Raw genomic sequence first — 13,137 nt, 5'->3', positions numbered from 1 at the left:
TATTTATTTAAGTAACACAACACACTTAAATAGTAGGTGTTATTTATTTAACATTTGCACAGAAATATTTTTGCTTTTATAATGGGGGATCTAAAACATGTGCATCCTTTATTAGAGCTGAATGACACATACCTGTGGACTGCCGGACTTGACTTTGTCCATAGACCACGGCAGGCTGATATTTTTAGGGATTTCATGTTAAAGAACATGATGATGATTCAGGGAGATGGCACATCACAGGTAGGTCAGACCATGTCAGAGGTGTTATCAGTTTGGGCACACCAGCACAGTCTATATTGATCTCAAGGATCAGAAAGCAATCTCAGGGATGGGGTGCTCATAGTAAATGACCTTGCAGGTCAGACATCCTTGGAGAAATAGGAACAAAGGCCCCCTGTCTCCATCCTCCTATGTTGAAAAAGGAAACTCTTCAATAACACAGGTACTTTAAGTATCAAAAAAGTTGTTCAAATGCTTTAATATTGTGATATATTACATATCAGACCCTGTTTTATCACTGACTTTCATTTCCGAGACTACTTTATTTATTTTCAATGAGGATACCCAGCAGCCTAAAGGTGCAGTAAATAGAACTAATGTTCAATTGAAACCATGAAGGATGAATTTCAGTGGAAAAGAAAGAAGGAAAAAGGAAGGACTCAGAAAAGAGCAGAAAAGATGAATGAAAATGAGTTTCCATGAGAATCTTTGTATTGGCCAATCCAATAAAAGAAATCTGGAGGTCACATAAAGTTCTGAATTTGGGCTGGTTACGTTCAATCTTAATATTAACTTGAATAAGTCAAATTTGGTTTTAAACATCGGTTTTAGGTAGATATTTTTAGTAAGAAAAGAGGTAATAGAACTTGTGAGAAATTTCAAGACTGAAAATGAAAAGTAAATTTTCCAGAGAAGAGTCTATTGAAATAAGAGAGCTGAGGACACTGCCTTGAGGACCACCTACATTTAGGGAGAGGGAGAAGAATGAAAAGTCAAGAGATCAAAGATCAGAGATCAAAGGCAGAAGAAAGTTCATCTCAGAAGATTAGCAGCCATTCCAAATGCCAGAAGTCATTGGGTTGGATGACTAGCAGTCATTGCTAACTCTGAAGAGAGCAATCCCAGTACTTGTTTATAATGAAAAACATCCTAAATGCCTACAAACTAAAGATTGAGTGCTGAAGCTACAGTACACATAAAATACTAAACAATCATTTAAAATCACATTTTTAAACAATAAAAGAGCTGAGAAAGTATATGCTACAAGATATGCAAAAAGTATAATACCTATTCATATTGAGACAATTTCACAACAGTATATATATTTTTCTCTATATATCATAGTGTATATGCGTATATGAACCTATGCCTGCATATATTTTACATATCTACATATACCGCTACATTCATAGATATATACATAACTACAGATAAAGTCTAAAAAATATATTGTTAACATATCTGATGAAATGTTATCAAATATTAGCTATGATTATATCCATATCTGGAGAATGATTATATAAGTTGGTTTGGTTTTTTTTGGTCTTTTTTATATCTTTTCAAGTTTCTATAATGAATAGATATCACTTTAAAAAACAGAAAGAATACAGGAAATGTTCATCAAGGCAAGAGAGAAGCAATTTCAAATGGGTAGTGGGAGATTACCAATTGTAAGATATTAGGGAGTGAGCAGTTAAGGTGTATGTGAAGTAAATGTACTCTTTTCACAAGTTTAGCAATGAAAGGCAGAAAGAAGGAGGGTGGGTGTCCCAGGGGGCACCAGGAAAGGAAGTTTTCTTGGTCCTGACAGTGTAAGAGGAGACAATGGAGAGAAAGATACAAGAGGGAAGTCCCTGAGGGAGGAGATGAAATGGAATTAGACTTGTCTTCCTCTAGTAGACAAAAACAAGAGAAACAGCAAAAATACTGAGAACTGAGATAAAGCAAATGTATCAGGGGATGAAAGGAAGGCATCATACAGGGTGTCCCAAATTCAGTAAAAAAGATAGTGGGGGGATCCCTGGGTGGCTCAGAGGTTTAGCGCCTGCCTTTGGCCTGGCGCCTGATCCTGGAGTCCTGGGATCGAGTCCCGCGTCGGGCTCCCAGCATGGAGCCTGCTTCTCCCTCCTCCTGTGTCTCTCTGCCTCTCTCTCTCTCTCTACGTCTATCATGAATAAATAAATAAATAAATCTTTAAAAAAAAAAAAGATAGTGAGATCTTCTTTTAAAAGGAAATCAGGATCAGGATGAGGGGCTAATAAACCCAGATACACAGACACAATCAAATCAGAAATAGATGACTACTTCTCCTCAAGAGAGGGAAGTTATCTCCAACAATCAAGACCACCAGGAATTGAAAACCTGATTCTTTCTGTGTACCACAGAATTAGACTTTCTTCAGCTCAGTTAGCTTTCAGAAAGCTAACTGTGACTCCCCTGGCTGATGAATCCAGTACTTAATGCACTTTTTAAGAATTTCCATAAATTAGAATATTAAATTAACATTTTTTTGAGGAGTACTTTGTTTGTCAATTGAGGAACCTGGAACAAATTTTTTTTTTTAAAGATTTTTTTATTTATTTATTCATGATAGTCACAGAGAGAGAGAGAGAGGCAGAGACACAGGCAGAGGGAGAAGCGGGCTCCATGCACCGGGAGCCCGACGTGGGATTCGATCCCGAGTCTCCAGGATCGCGCCCTGGGCCAAAGGCAGGCGCCAAACCGCTGCGCCACCCAGGGATCCCAGAACCTGGAACAAATTTAGAACAACTCTTTTAATGGCTAAAATCAACAACACAAGACACAGGTGTTGGCAAGGATGTGGAGAAAAAGGAACACTCCCTACACTCTTGGTGGGAAAGCAAACAGGTGCAGTCACTGTGGAGGTTCCTCAAAATGTTAAAAATAGAACTACCTTATGATCCATGGGCACCTGGGTGGCTCAATTGGTTAAGTGTCCAAACCTCGGTTTCAGCTCAGGTCATGATCTCAGGAGTCATGGGATGAAGCCTGCCTGGGGAAATCCCCACTCAGCAAGGAGATTCTTTCCTTCTGCCCCTCTTCCACCCCCAACTAGTCCTCTCTTTCTCTCTCTCTCTCAAATAGATAAATTAATTTAAAAAAATAACTACCTTATGATCCAGCAGTTGCACTACTGAGTATTTACCCAAAGAATACAAGAACACTAATTCAAAGGGATACCTGTACACCTATGTTTATAGCAGTATTATTTACAATAGCCAAATTGTGGAAGCAGCCCAAGTGTCCATCAATTGATGAATGGATAAGGAAAGTGCGGTATATTCTACAATAGAATATATTCATCCATAAAAAAGAATGAAATTTTCCCATTTGCAATGGCATGGATAGAGCTATGGAATATAATGCTAACCAAACTAAGTCGGTCTGAGAAATACAAATACCATATGACTTCACTCCTATGTAGAATTTAAGAAACAAAAGAAACAAGCAAAGCAGAAAAAATTAGAGAGAGAGACAAATCAAGAAACAGACTCTTCATTATAAAGAATAAACTGATGGTTATCAGAGGGGAGGGAAGTAGGGGGGACGGGGGAGATAGGTGATGGGGATTAAGGGGCACACTTGTGAAGAGCACCGGGTGATGTATGGAAGTGTTGAATCACTATATTGTACACCTGAATCTAATATTATACTGTATGTTAACTGGAATTAAAATAAAAATGTAAAACAAAACAAACATATCAAAAACACTTTTTTTAGCCCAAAAATGCTATGGTCTGAAACAGAAGCAGACATTTGCTATTATTTGTATGCAATGACATACAATCAGCCAACTGTAGATTAAGCAGTTGATTTTTGAGCAGGAATGAACCTTGGAATTCACCTACATCAGGGCCAGATAAGTACCACTTGTGTGATTCAGACAGATTGTTAAGATTAGAGAAAGTGATAGGACCCATGGTAAAATGTTAAGTATGTGTTCCTCCTAAAGGATTTAGAAAGGAAAATTGTGCACATCATGACTGCCAAAAGTAAGAGAAGGAAGAATCAGCCAGAAGATACCATGGGGAACCCTAGTCTCTACCAATCCCCTCATTTTTACAAGTAAGTACATTTGATACTCATGTATATTAAGTAACTCCTTGTATATTTAACGACTCTTAAGTCCCAATCTTCTAGCCCAGAGCTTTCTGTGGGACTTCACCATGATGCCCTCTGATCTTGTCAATCCTTTGTAGGCAGCTATTTTGTTACCCAACGCACTGAAATACTTCACCCAGACCAGATCAGAGTATTGCACCCATTCCTTCCATTCTTTAGCATTTACAGTGTTATAACCACAAAACATCTTGATAGAGATAAAAATAGATAACATGAATGATCTTATTTAAATGTGCTTTCACTTGTTAAAAAATGCACAACCTAGATGGAGTTTCCTCAAAAAGTTAAAAATGAAACTACCATATGATCCAGCAATCCCACTATTGGACATACATTCAAAAGAAATGAAATTAGAATCTTGAAGAAATACCTGCACCCTCATGCTCAATACAGCAGTGTTATTATAGCCAGTATATAAGAACAACCTAAGTGTTCATCAACCAATGAATTAACAACAGCAAAAAAAAATGTGATATAAGTATACAATGGAATATTATTCAGCCATAAAAATCCTGTCATTTATGACGCGGATGAAACTTGTAGGCACTATGCCAAATGAAATAAGCCAAACAGAGAAAAACAAATGCTCTATGGTCTCACTTACATATGGAATCTATGAAAGTCAAACTCACAGAATCAAAGAGTAGAATGGTGGTTACCAAGGCCTGGGGAATGTGGAAAATAGGGACATGTTGGTCAAAGGGTATAAACTTCCAGTTGTAAGATGAATAAGTTCTATACAGCATGGTGGTTATAGTTAATAATATTGTATTTTATACTTGATATGCACTAAGAGAGTAGATCTTAAGTGTCTCATCACACCAAAAAACAAACAAACAAACAAAACATAAAAAAAAAAACTATTGTGAGGTGGTGGATGTGTTAATTAGCTTGATTATGGTAATCATTTCACAATGTATAATATATCTCACATCAACACCTTAAATATAGACAATTTTTATTTATCAGTTATACTCCAATGAAGCTGGAAGGTAATGCATAACCTTTTTTGTGCATCTTCCAGATATTTAATATTTATATACATTTATGAATATTTAGGTAGCAGCACTGGCAGTAGCACACACATCGCAAATTGTGGCTTGAGGATAACACTACAATATTGAATAGATTTAAAACATTAGCTGTGATTTAATGATTTAATTGAACCTGAAGTCAGATAGCTGTTGTTTAAGTCTTAACTCTGACACTTACTTTCTAACATTAGGCAAGTAATTTCACTTCCAATTTTTTTTACATTTGCAAAGGACAATGCAATAACACTGACCTATCACTCAGAGTTAATGAAGAATTAAAAACCTTTCCTTCACAAACTTTACAAATACATCTACACACAGGTAAAATTTTTAATTTTGCACAATTTCCATTTAAGAAATAAAATTATAATTACAGGGACGCCTGGGTGGCTCAGTTGTTTAGTGCCTGCCTTCGGCCCAGGGCGTGATCCTGGAGTCCCGGGATCAAGTCCCAGATTGAGCTCCTGCATGGAGTCTGCTTCTCCCTCTGCCTGTGTCTCTGCCTCTCTCTCCGTGTGTCTATGAATAAATAAATAAAATCTTTGAAAAAAAATCATAGTTACATTTGAAGTTCTCATAGTGGGCTTTCTCATTTGGTATAAGTAAGCACTCATGAACAAGTTTTAGTAACTTAAGACAAACTTACCTCCAAGGTTGAGGGAAACTTTTCTGTTATGGACTGAATTAAATGACAAGCAACTGCCTGCCTTTCTTACTTACGGGAATCACAAGGCACTAACATCATTTAGTACCAGTAACAAGTTGAAACAGCAGTGCTGAGTCAAATATGGAAAACAGGGATGCCTGGGTGACTCAGTGGTTGAGCGTCTGCCCTCAGCTCTGGGCGTGATGCCGGGGTCCTGGGATCGAGTCCCACAACAGACTCCTTGCAGGGAACCTGTTTCTCTCTCTGCGTCTCTCATAAATAAATAAATAAAATATATATTTTTAATATATGGAAAACAGACCATGCATCTCCTCATAATATACATATATATCCATACATACACACACATGCAATATCTCAAAAAATATGCGATAATCACTGAAACTAGAAATATGAGTCAAAGCACAAGACACTTGTAAAGTCATTTTCAAGCTCCTGAAAGTTTTTGGTTGCAAGCTACCTAAAAAAATCTTTATAATTTTATTTACTTAATATATGTTATTTAATTTACAATTTAATTTAAGATTTATTTATTCATTTTAGAGAGAGAGAGCACTTGTGAGCAGGCAGGGAGAGCGGCAGAAGACAGAGAATCCTGAAGCAGATTCCATGCCGAGTACAGAAGCCAACATGGTGCTCAATCCCAGAACCCTGAGACTATGACCTGAGCCAAAACCAAGAGTCTTCCACCCAACCAAGTGCACTACCCAGGTGCCTCTAATTTATAGCTTTAAATTGTTTATTATTTTGTACTTGGAAGGTTTCAAATACCTGTAAGTTTTCCTCAGTTTCAGATGCATAATTCTATGTGTCACTTCTACTTGGTAGTTCACTATTTGGAAACATGTGCAATGGATTGTTTTAATAATATGGAGGACGTAGGGTTTCTCATCATTTAGGAAATTTAAGACTTTTAGCAATATCTTTACACCAGAATAATTTTTATGTCGATTTGGTTATTTCTTATGGTTACTACTTATTTTAGGTACAATCGAACCAAGTCATTAATTCCATTTATATTGTGGTTTTTTTACCTTTGTTTTACAGTGTCTTTTTAATGTCTCCTCTCTTTGTTAATGATTGCTCTAGGCAGTTGTTAGATCCAACTAGATTGAGTTCCTTTGATAAATCTGGACTTGATGAGCCAAACTGTTATTTAACAATCAGTAGATGCAGGAGATGATCACTTTGATATTAGGATGCGGAAAAAAATGTCTTTTTATACCTCATCCTCAGTCCTATTCTGCTCCCACCACTATCATTTTGTGGGTTGTAACTAAGTTTTGAATCTATGGGGTAAGGATAAAACGAGTGATGAAATGTTCTGAGGTTAACAAAATGAAGATACCTCAATATTCCACGTTATTCTTGCTTTGACTACTTATTATTCAGAATGACTTGGAGAGGAAGCAATCACTCTGCTGTCCTTTTCTATGCCACTGAGCAGCTTCTTAATCAAAAGAGATTACCTGAGGAAAAGATCATTCCATCTAAGGCTATGCTATGTATAATGGTGTTAGCCACTTTTTTTTTTTAATAAGGGAATGATATATAAGTGATGTTCTCTGATTTTCATGCAGTTGGCATTTCTCTTCATTTGTAAAATTAACCATTTTTAAGCTGGAAATTTTTGACATCAGAAGACAAACAGGAAAGCTAAAAATCAAATGTTTAACCTTCAAAATTAACCTAAAACTGATTCCTACACTGAATTAAAAAGGTGTTTGCCTACTTCCAAACCCATTATTAGAAGAGTTGTGAATTTTTTCCTTTCTGGTACTGCTGCTTCACTCATACATAAATATTTTACAATTATTCATGTGCCAAAGAAGACTTCAATTGTTATTATTGAAAAGGATTTCTGTTCCAGTGAGTGGCTTCATTGCTGTCCAATTCATTTTACATTTATATTTCTTGTCTTCAGATGCCAAGAAGTGAGTTGTACATTTGAGCCTTATTGATCTAAAAAGTTCAACAAGTTTACCATTGTAATTTTAAAAATTTAATAGCGACTCAAATGGGGGAGAATTTGTTCTTAATTTTGAGCAGTAGTCGTGTTAGTTGCACATACTCTTTGTTCTACTTACTGTCTCCTTTTAAAAGTCTTACATGTGTGTTTATGAAAGTTAAAATATAGCTTTAGTTTGTGCCCATATCTACTTCTGACTATTTTGTGACCATCAGATAACTACCCAATATTATTAAGTCTCACTTCCTTTATCTGTAAAATAGTTAACAACAACAAATCAAATTATTGCCTATCTGTAGGGTAGTTTTGAGGTGATGATGCACATAAAACACATTCCCAAAACTGGCACAAAAAAAGATACTGGGTATATGTACTGCCATCATCATTATTATTAGCAGTTTAAATTAATTTACAGTAAAATTGCAAGTCAAGAAAGTTATGCTGTTTTTTTTTTCCAAGAAGGATTATGCTATACATGTGTTCCAAAAGGCCCTCCACCAATCCTATCCCAGCATTTCTCTCTTATTGTGGAGTATCAGAGAATCACTTGTCTGTGCAACCACTCACACATCTCTAGCACTGGATGATGAGTTTTATCATGGCTGACAAGATATGATTACCTGTGCAGCCCCAGGCAACTTCACAAAAAACAATAATTTTGAGTTGAATGAAAAAATAAAACAATGCATTACTAACTTACATCAATTCATTCCTCTTAAAGCCTTCTCTTTCTAATAGCTTTTAGTAAAAAAAAAAGAAAAAAAAATCTGATAAATAACCTCAGTAGTGGGGACATCCAAAGTTTTTCTAAATAGTAAAGTTTCCTGGACTAATAAACCTTTTAAGTTCCTTTTTTTATCTCTACTTAGTTATTATCAGTAGCACTGTAGTGATCTTCCTTTTTTAAAAAATAAAGATTAACTTATTTATTAGAGAGACAGAGCATAAGCGGGAGGTGCAGAGGGAGAGGGAATCTCAAGCAGAGACCATACTAAGTTTGGAGCTCGACTAGGAGCATGGAGCCTGACATGGGACCCAACATGGGGCTCGATCTCAGGACACAGGTCACGACCTGAGCCAAAACCAAAAGTCAGACATTTAACCAACTGTGCCACACAGGTGTCCCTGGTGATATTCCTTTTTAACTATGTTGATTAGCCTTCAAAACTTTCAGTGTTCTCCTGAAGCCCAACAAGTAGGGCTCAAAATCATAGCCACACTAAAAACCCCCTGTCACTTGACTTCAAGGCATGAAACAAACCCATTTGCCAGTTTATCCAGTTCATACTTTCCTATTTTAGCCAAAAAAAATTATTCTCACATCATGATGTCAACCTTCCCTCTACCACTCGTCTATGAGTCACAGTATTCAAATGTTAAGGATATGGTACAAATCTTGCCCATATAATAGACTGTCCAAAACTAATATCCCTTACCCTAAAATAGTCTCATGCTAGTCAAACTATCCTGCCTCCTTACATTGCTTTATAGGTATATTATTCTATATTCTTTTATTTTCTCATATGTAAACTAAATTGGGTGTCCACCCTTCTCATATTAGAGTTTAAGGACCTGGAGAGTAGAACCATATATAATATTATAAAATAAGAGATATTTTATTGAAAGCTGGATATAAATTGTTATGAACAAGTGATATGTAGGGACCAGGATGAATTTCAAATGACAAATTTAATCTTACTTGATTGCATATTGTACAAATCGATGACAAGGATAGATAAGGAGCTTTTTTTTTTTTAATGTTTGAATGTGGCCACATTTAATCCACATGGTGTTTTGTTCTTTTTTTTCTAATCTCAAAACCAGCTCATAACCAGCAACCAGAATAAAAAAAAATTTTCCTTGTGCCATGTGCTTCATAAGCACAGTGAATTTATTGCAGCTGTAGTTACAATGTGTTCTGGTATGAATACATTGATATATTGATATCAGTACATCTGATATAAAGAAACTGAAGCTCAAGAAAGAATTTTTTTTAAGATTTACTTATTTTAGGGGGGGAGGGGCAGAGGAAGAAAGAGAAAGGCTCAATCAGACTCCCCTCTGAACGGGGAGCCTGACTCAGGGCTCCACCTCCTGACCCTGAGATCATGACCTATGTAGAAATTAAGAGTCAGATGCTTAAATGGCAGCTACCTAGGTGCCTGAGAGAATTTCTTAAGTATTTAGCACTGCTAATACACTCAATGGAAATCTGTTCATTAAGCAAACACTTACTGGGTACTTACTATAAATTAGACACTATGGTAAGTACCAAAGATAAAAGGATGAATAAAACATTGCATTAGGAACTCACCATTTAGGCACTTAGATAATGAATGCATATATAAGTATTAGGACTGATTTGATTCAAAATTTACATGGAAAGTATATAGGAATGTACCTATTAGAGATACTGTATTTCTAAAGTCATCATATACATATCTGAAAAAGGGTGTGTAGAGTGAAATTAATTTTGAATTGTTCCATTTTACTGAGTTTGTATTCTCCAAAAAACTGCTTCTTTCACAACATCCCATTATTATTGAGGCCAAGAAACTTTTACTTTCTGAAGCTTATGATGTTGAAGTTATCTCTGATGTCTCCTGCTGCTAGACTAATGATTTTAAGTGATACCTGAATCTTACACCCCAGCCTGCTGTTCACTTCCCTTTCAGCTGCCATGACATCATCTCTGCTTTGGCACTGATCTGCACTTCTTCTGCCCCAATCCTGCCTCTACCCTCTGCCTGAGAGTAGAATAGGGTTCCTCCACTCTCATCTACCTTATTGTTCCCAAGACAAGTGCTCACACTCTTCTCATGTAGAAACGTCCTGCAAATCATTATTGTAAAGTAGTTAGGTATTATCAATGACAATCTAAATGGGGAATTTTTAAAATAATCTAACAAAGTTATCAAATCCAACTCTCCTGAGTATTCCTACCAACAATGTTTTCTCTCACTTCTCAATTAATAACTCATTTTACTTATAATTTATTTGCTTATTTTGCTTATCTGGCATTTATAGTACCTTATGAAATTGATAGTACTATTTATTTGCATTTTAAATTTGGAATTGCATATTAAATGTTCGTATACTTTTATAAGTAAAACACTGCATTAGGTAGACAATATGAGACTAAGAAATGAATGAAGCATAATTCATGTCCTTAAGTAGCTAAGACTATATGTCCTATAGCAACTAAGACAATATCATGTACATAAAAGTTCAATACACATTTATTGAATCAAAGAGGTACCAACTGTAGAAACTCAATACTTACTCTGCCATACATAATTAGAATAAGGATCAAAATTAAAAATCAATTAATGAAGAGCAACAAATTCATGGGAAACATGTAGAATGGTTAAAAGCATCATGAGAAAGTGAATCTGACAGACCTCAATCAAATACTGGCTCTATTGTTTACAAGCTATCTGATCTTAGTAAAGTTACTTAATTTCTTTAAGTCCATTTCTTCAGTGCTATAATGGATATTTAAATACCTCACTCACAAAATAATAAAAGTAAGTGAGATAATGTAAATAAAGTAATTTACTCAGTGTCTGGTATATATTAGGTGTTTAAAACAAACAAATTTTTATTGATTATTCATTTATTCTATAAATATTACTAAGGACCTGCCATGTGTTTTTATAATACAAAAGCAAATAGTATTTAAAATTCACTGTCAATAACTTCTATTATTCACATTATCAGGAGTAAACTAGGAGAGGCTATCTTGCTACATTTTCTGTATAGATAGATTGATAGATCTCCTTGTACAAGCAACCAAGAAATAAACCAAAACTGAAGCCAATTATATATACCATTTAGATGAAGAGCATTCATTCAATAAAAATTGTATCTTACATTTAATTTGTGCCAGCAAATGCTATGCACTAGAGATAGTATAGATCAGATACTATCATCTCCTATATTTTTTCATGTATTCAGAAACTGCTCAATTTCCAAAAAGAAAAAAAAAAGACTCAGTGGAAAGTCTTGCCTTAGTGAGTAACTGAATTTCTCCAATTATGCAATAAACAATCTGGGTAATTATGGTTTCTTGCCCTTGGATCTTCTACACAGCTCCCTCTGCCTTTCATTCCCCTGGGATTAGACCCACTGGATCCCCCCTTTTACCCGCTCTCCCACTGCCAGAAGAATCTGTCAAAATCATTTAGCTGATACTGTCCCAAATCCTTCTTTCCTGTTCCCAACCTGAATTCCCAAAACACCAGCTCAGAGAGACAGAATAAACCACCATGGATGTCCACAGAATTGACTTGGAATAGATAGAGGTATTACACCTACAACCTCTCTCCCAAAACACAAAGTCTGTGGCTAAACAAAGAGGTGACTTGAGTGGAGATGAAAAAACTGGCAAGAATGAGACCACAATCACTGTGGCTATTGCCACATGCCTCATGGGATGTTTTATGGGCCACACAAATCCTTCTATCAATATATGGGGATGGGCTGATTTTCAAAGGAGGAAGTTTTCACTTTGCACCTGAATCTCTCAATGTGACACTATACATTAATTAACTTGTAATGTATGTTCCTTTAGTAGGATGTGTTTTTTTTTTTTTTTTTTTTTTTTTTTTTTTTTTTTTTTTTTAGGATGTGGTTTTAATGGTTAAATTCAGATTAGGAATAATAGAATAATCATATTCATTTTGTGGCCTTTTAAAAAATTAGGTCACTTTCAGAACATTGAGCTATAAGTACTTGGCTCTCCTCTCTTTAACTCTAACTAAAAATTCTTCCTGAATGTCAATTAAAAATGTAAATACTAGTTGGAATCTGACCTTATGAAATCTGTGGTAAGTGACTCACTTGAAAGAATCTAATAGAGTTGTTTGTGCCAAAAAGAAAAAAAAATGAACACTAATTCTGAATTCTCCCAGGAGAAATGGCAGAAGAAATTAAGACTATCCAAAAGCAACTTGAAGAATTTGCCAAGAGTTAAGGGCTGGAGAGATCGTTGATTTCTGCCATCTCACTGGCATTGCATCCTTTGTAAATAGATTTATGCATCAAGAGAGATGCAAAAAAAGCAAAATTCCAATGAAAGCCCAATTAATCATTGACTGAACTTCCACACATTGAATTCAAACAAGGTTAACTAATTGTTAAAATTAACTATTAACTAAATGTTAATATTAACACTTTTAATCTACATTTTCCTGATAATAATAGTTTATCCTGGCCATGTAAAAGTATATAGAGTGGGAAATATTCTCTTGTATATTATAAGAAATGAAAGCAAGAAAGTAAATGAAGTCCAATGGTATATCATTTTCTGATAAAATGAAAAA

The 13,137-nt window shown here is 35.4% G+C and overlaps 1 protein-coding gene across 1 annotated transcript in view; it reads right to left on the bottom strand.

Moving 5' to 3' along the window:
* NXPH1 (neurexophilin 1) overlaps positions 1-13,137 on the bottom strand; it is a 433,900-nt gene that overhangs the window by 67,058 nt on the left and 353,705 nt on the right. The window lies entirely within an intron of this gene.

The sequence above is a fragment of the Canis lupus genome, chromosome 14 (genome assembly GCF_003254725.2).
Source record: "Canis lupus dingo isolate Sandy chromosome 14, ASM325472v2, whole genome shotgun sequence".
Taxonomy (NCBI): Eukaryota; Metazoa; Chordata; class Mammalia; order Carnivora; family Canidae; genus Canis; species Canis lupus.
Note: the sequence above shows the minus strand (reverse complement) of the source record. Positions and strands in the feature narration are given on the sequence as shown.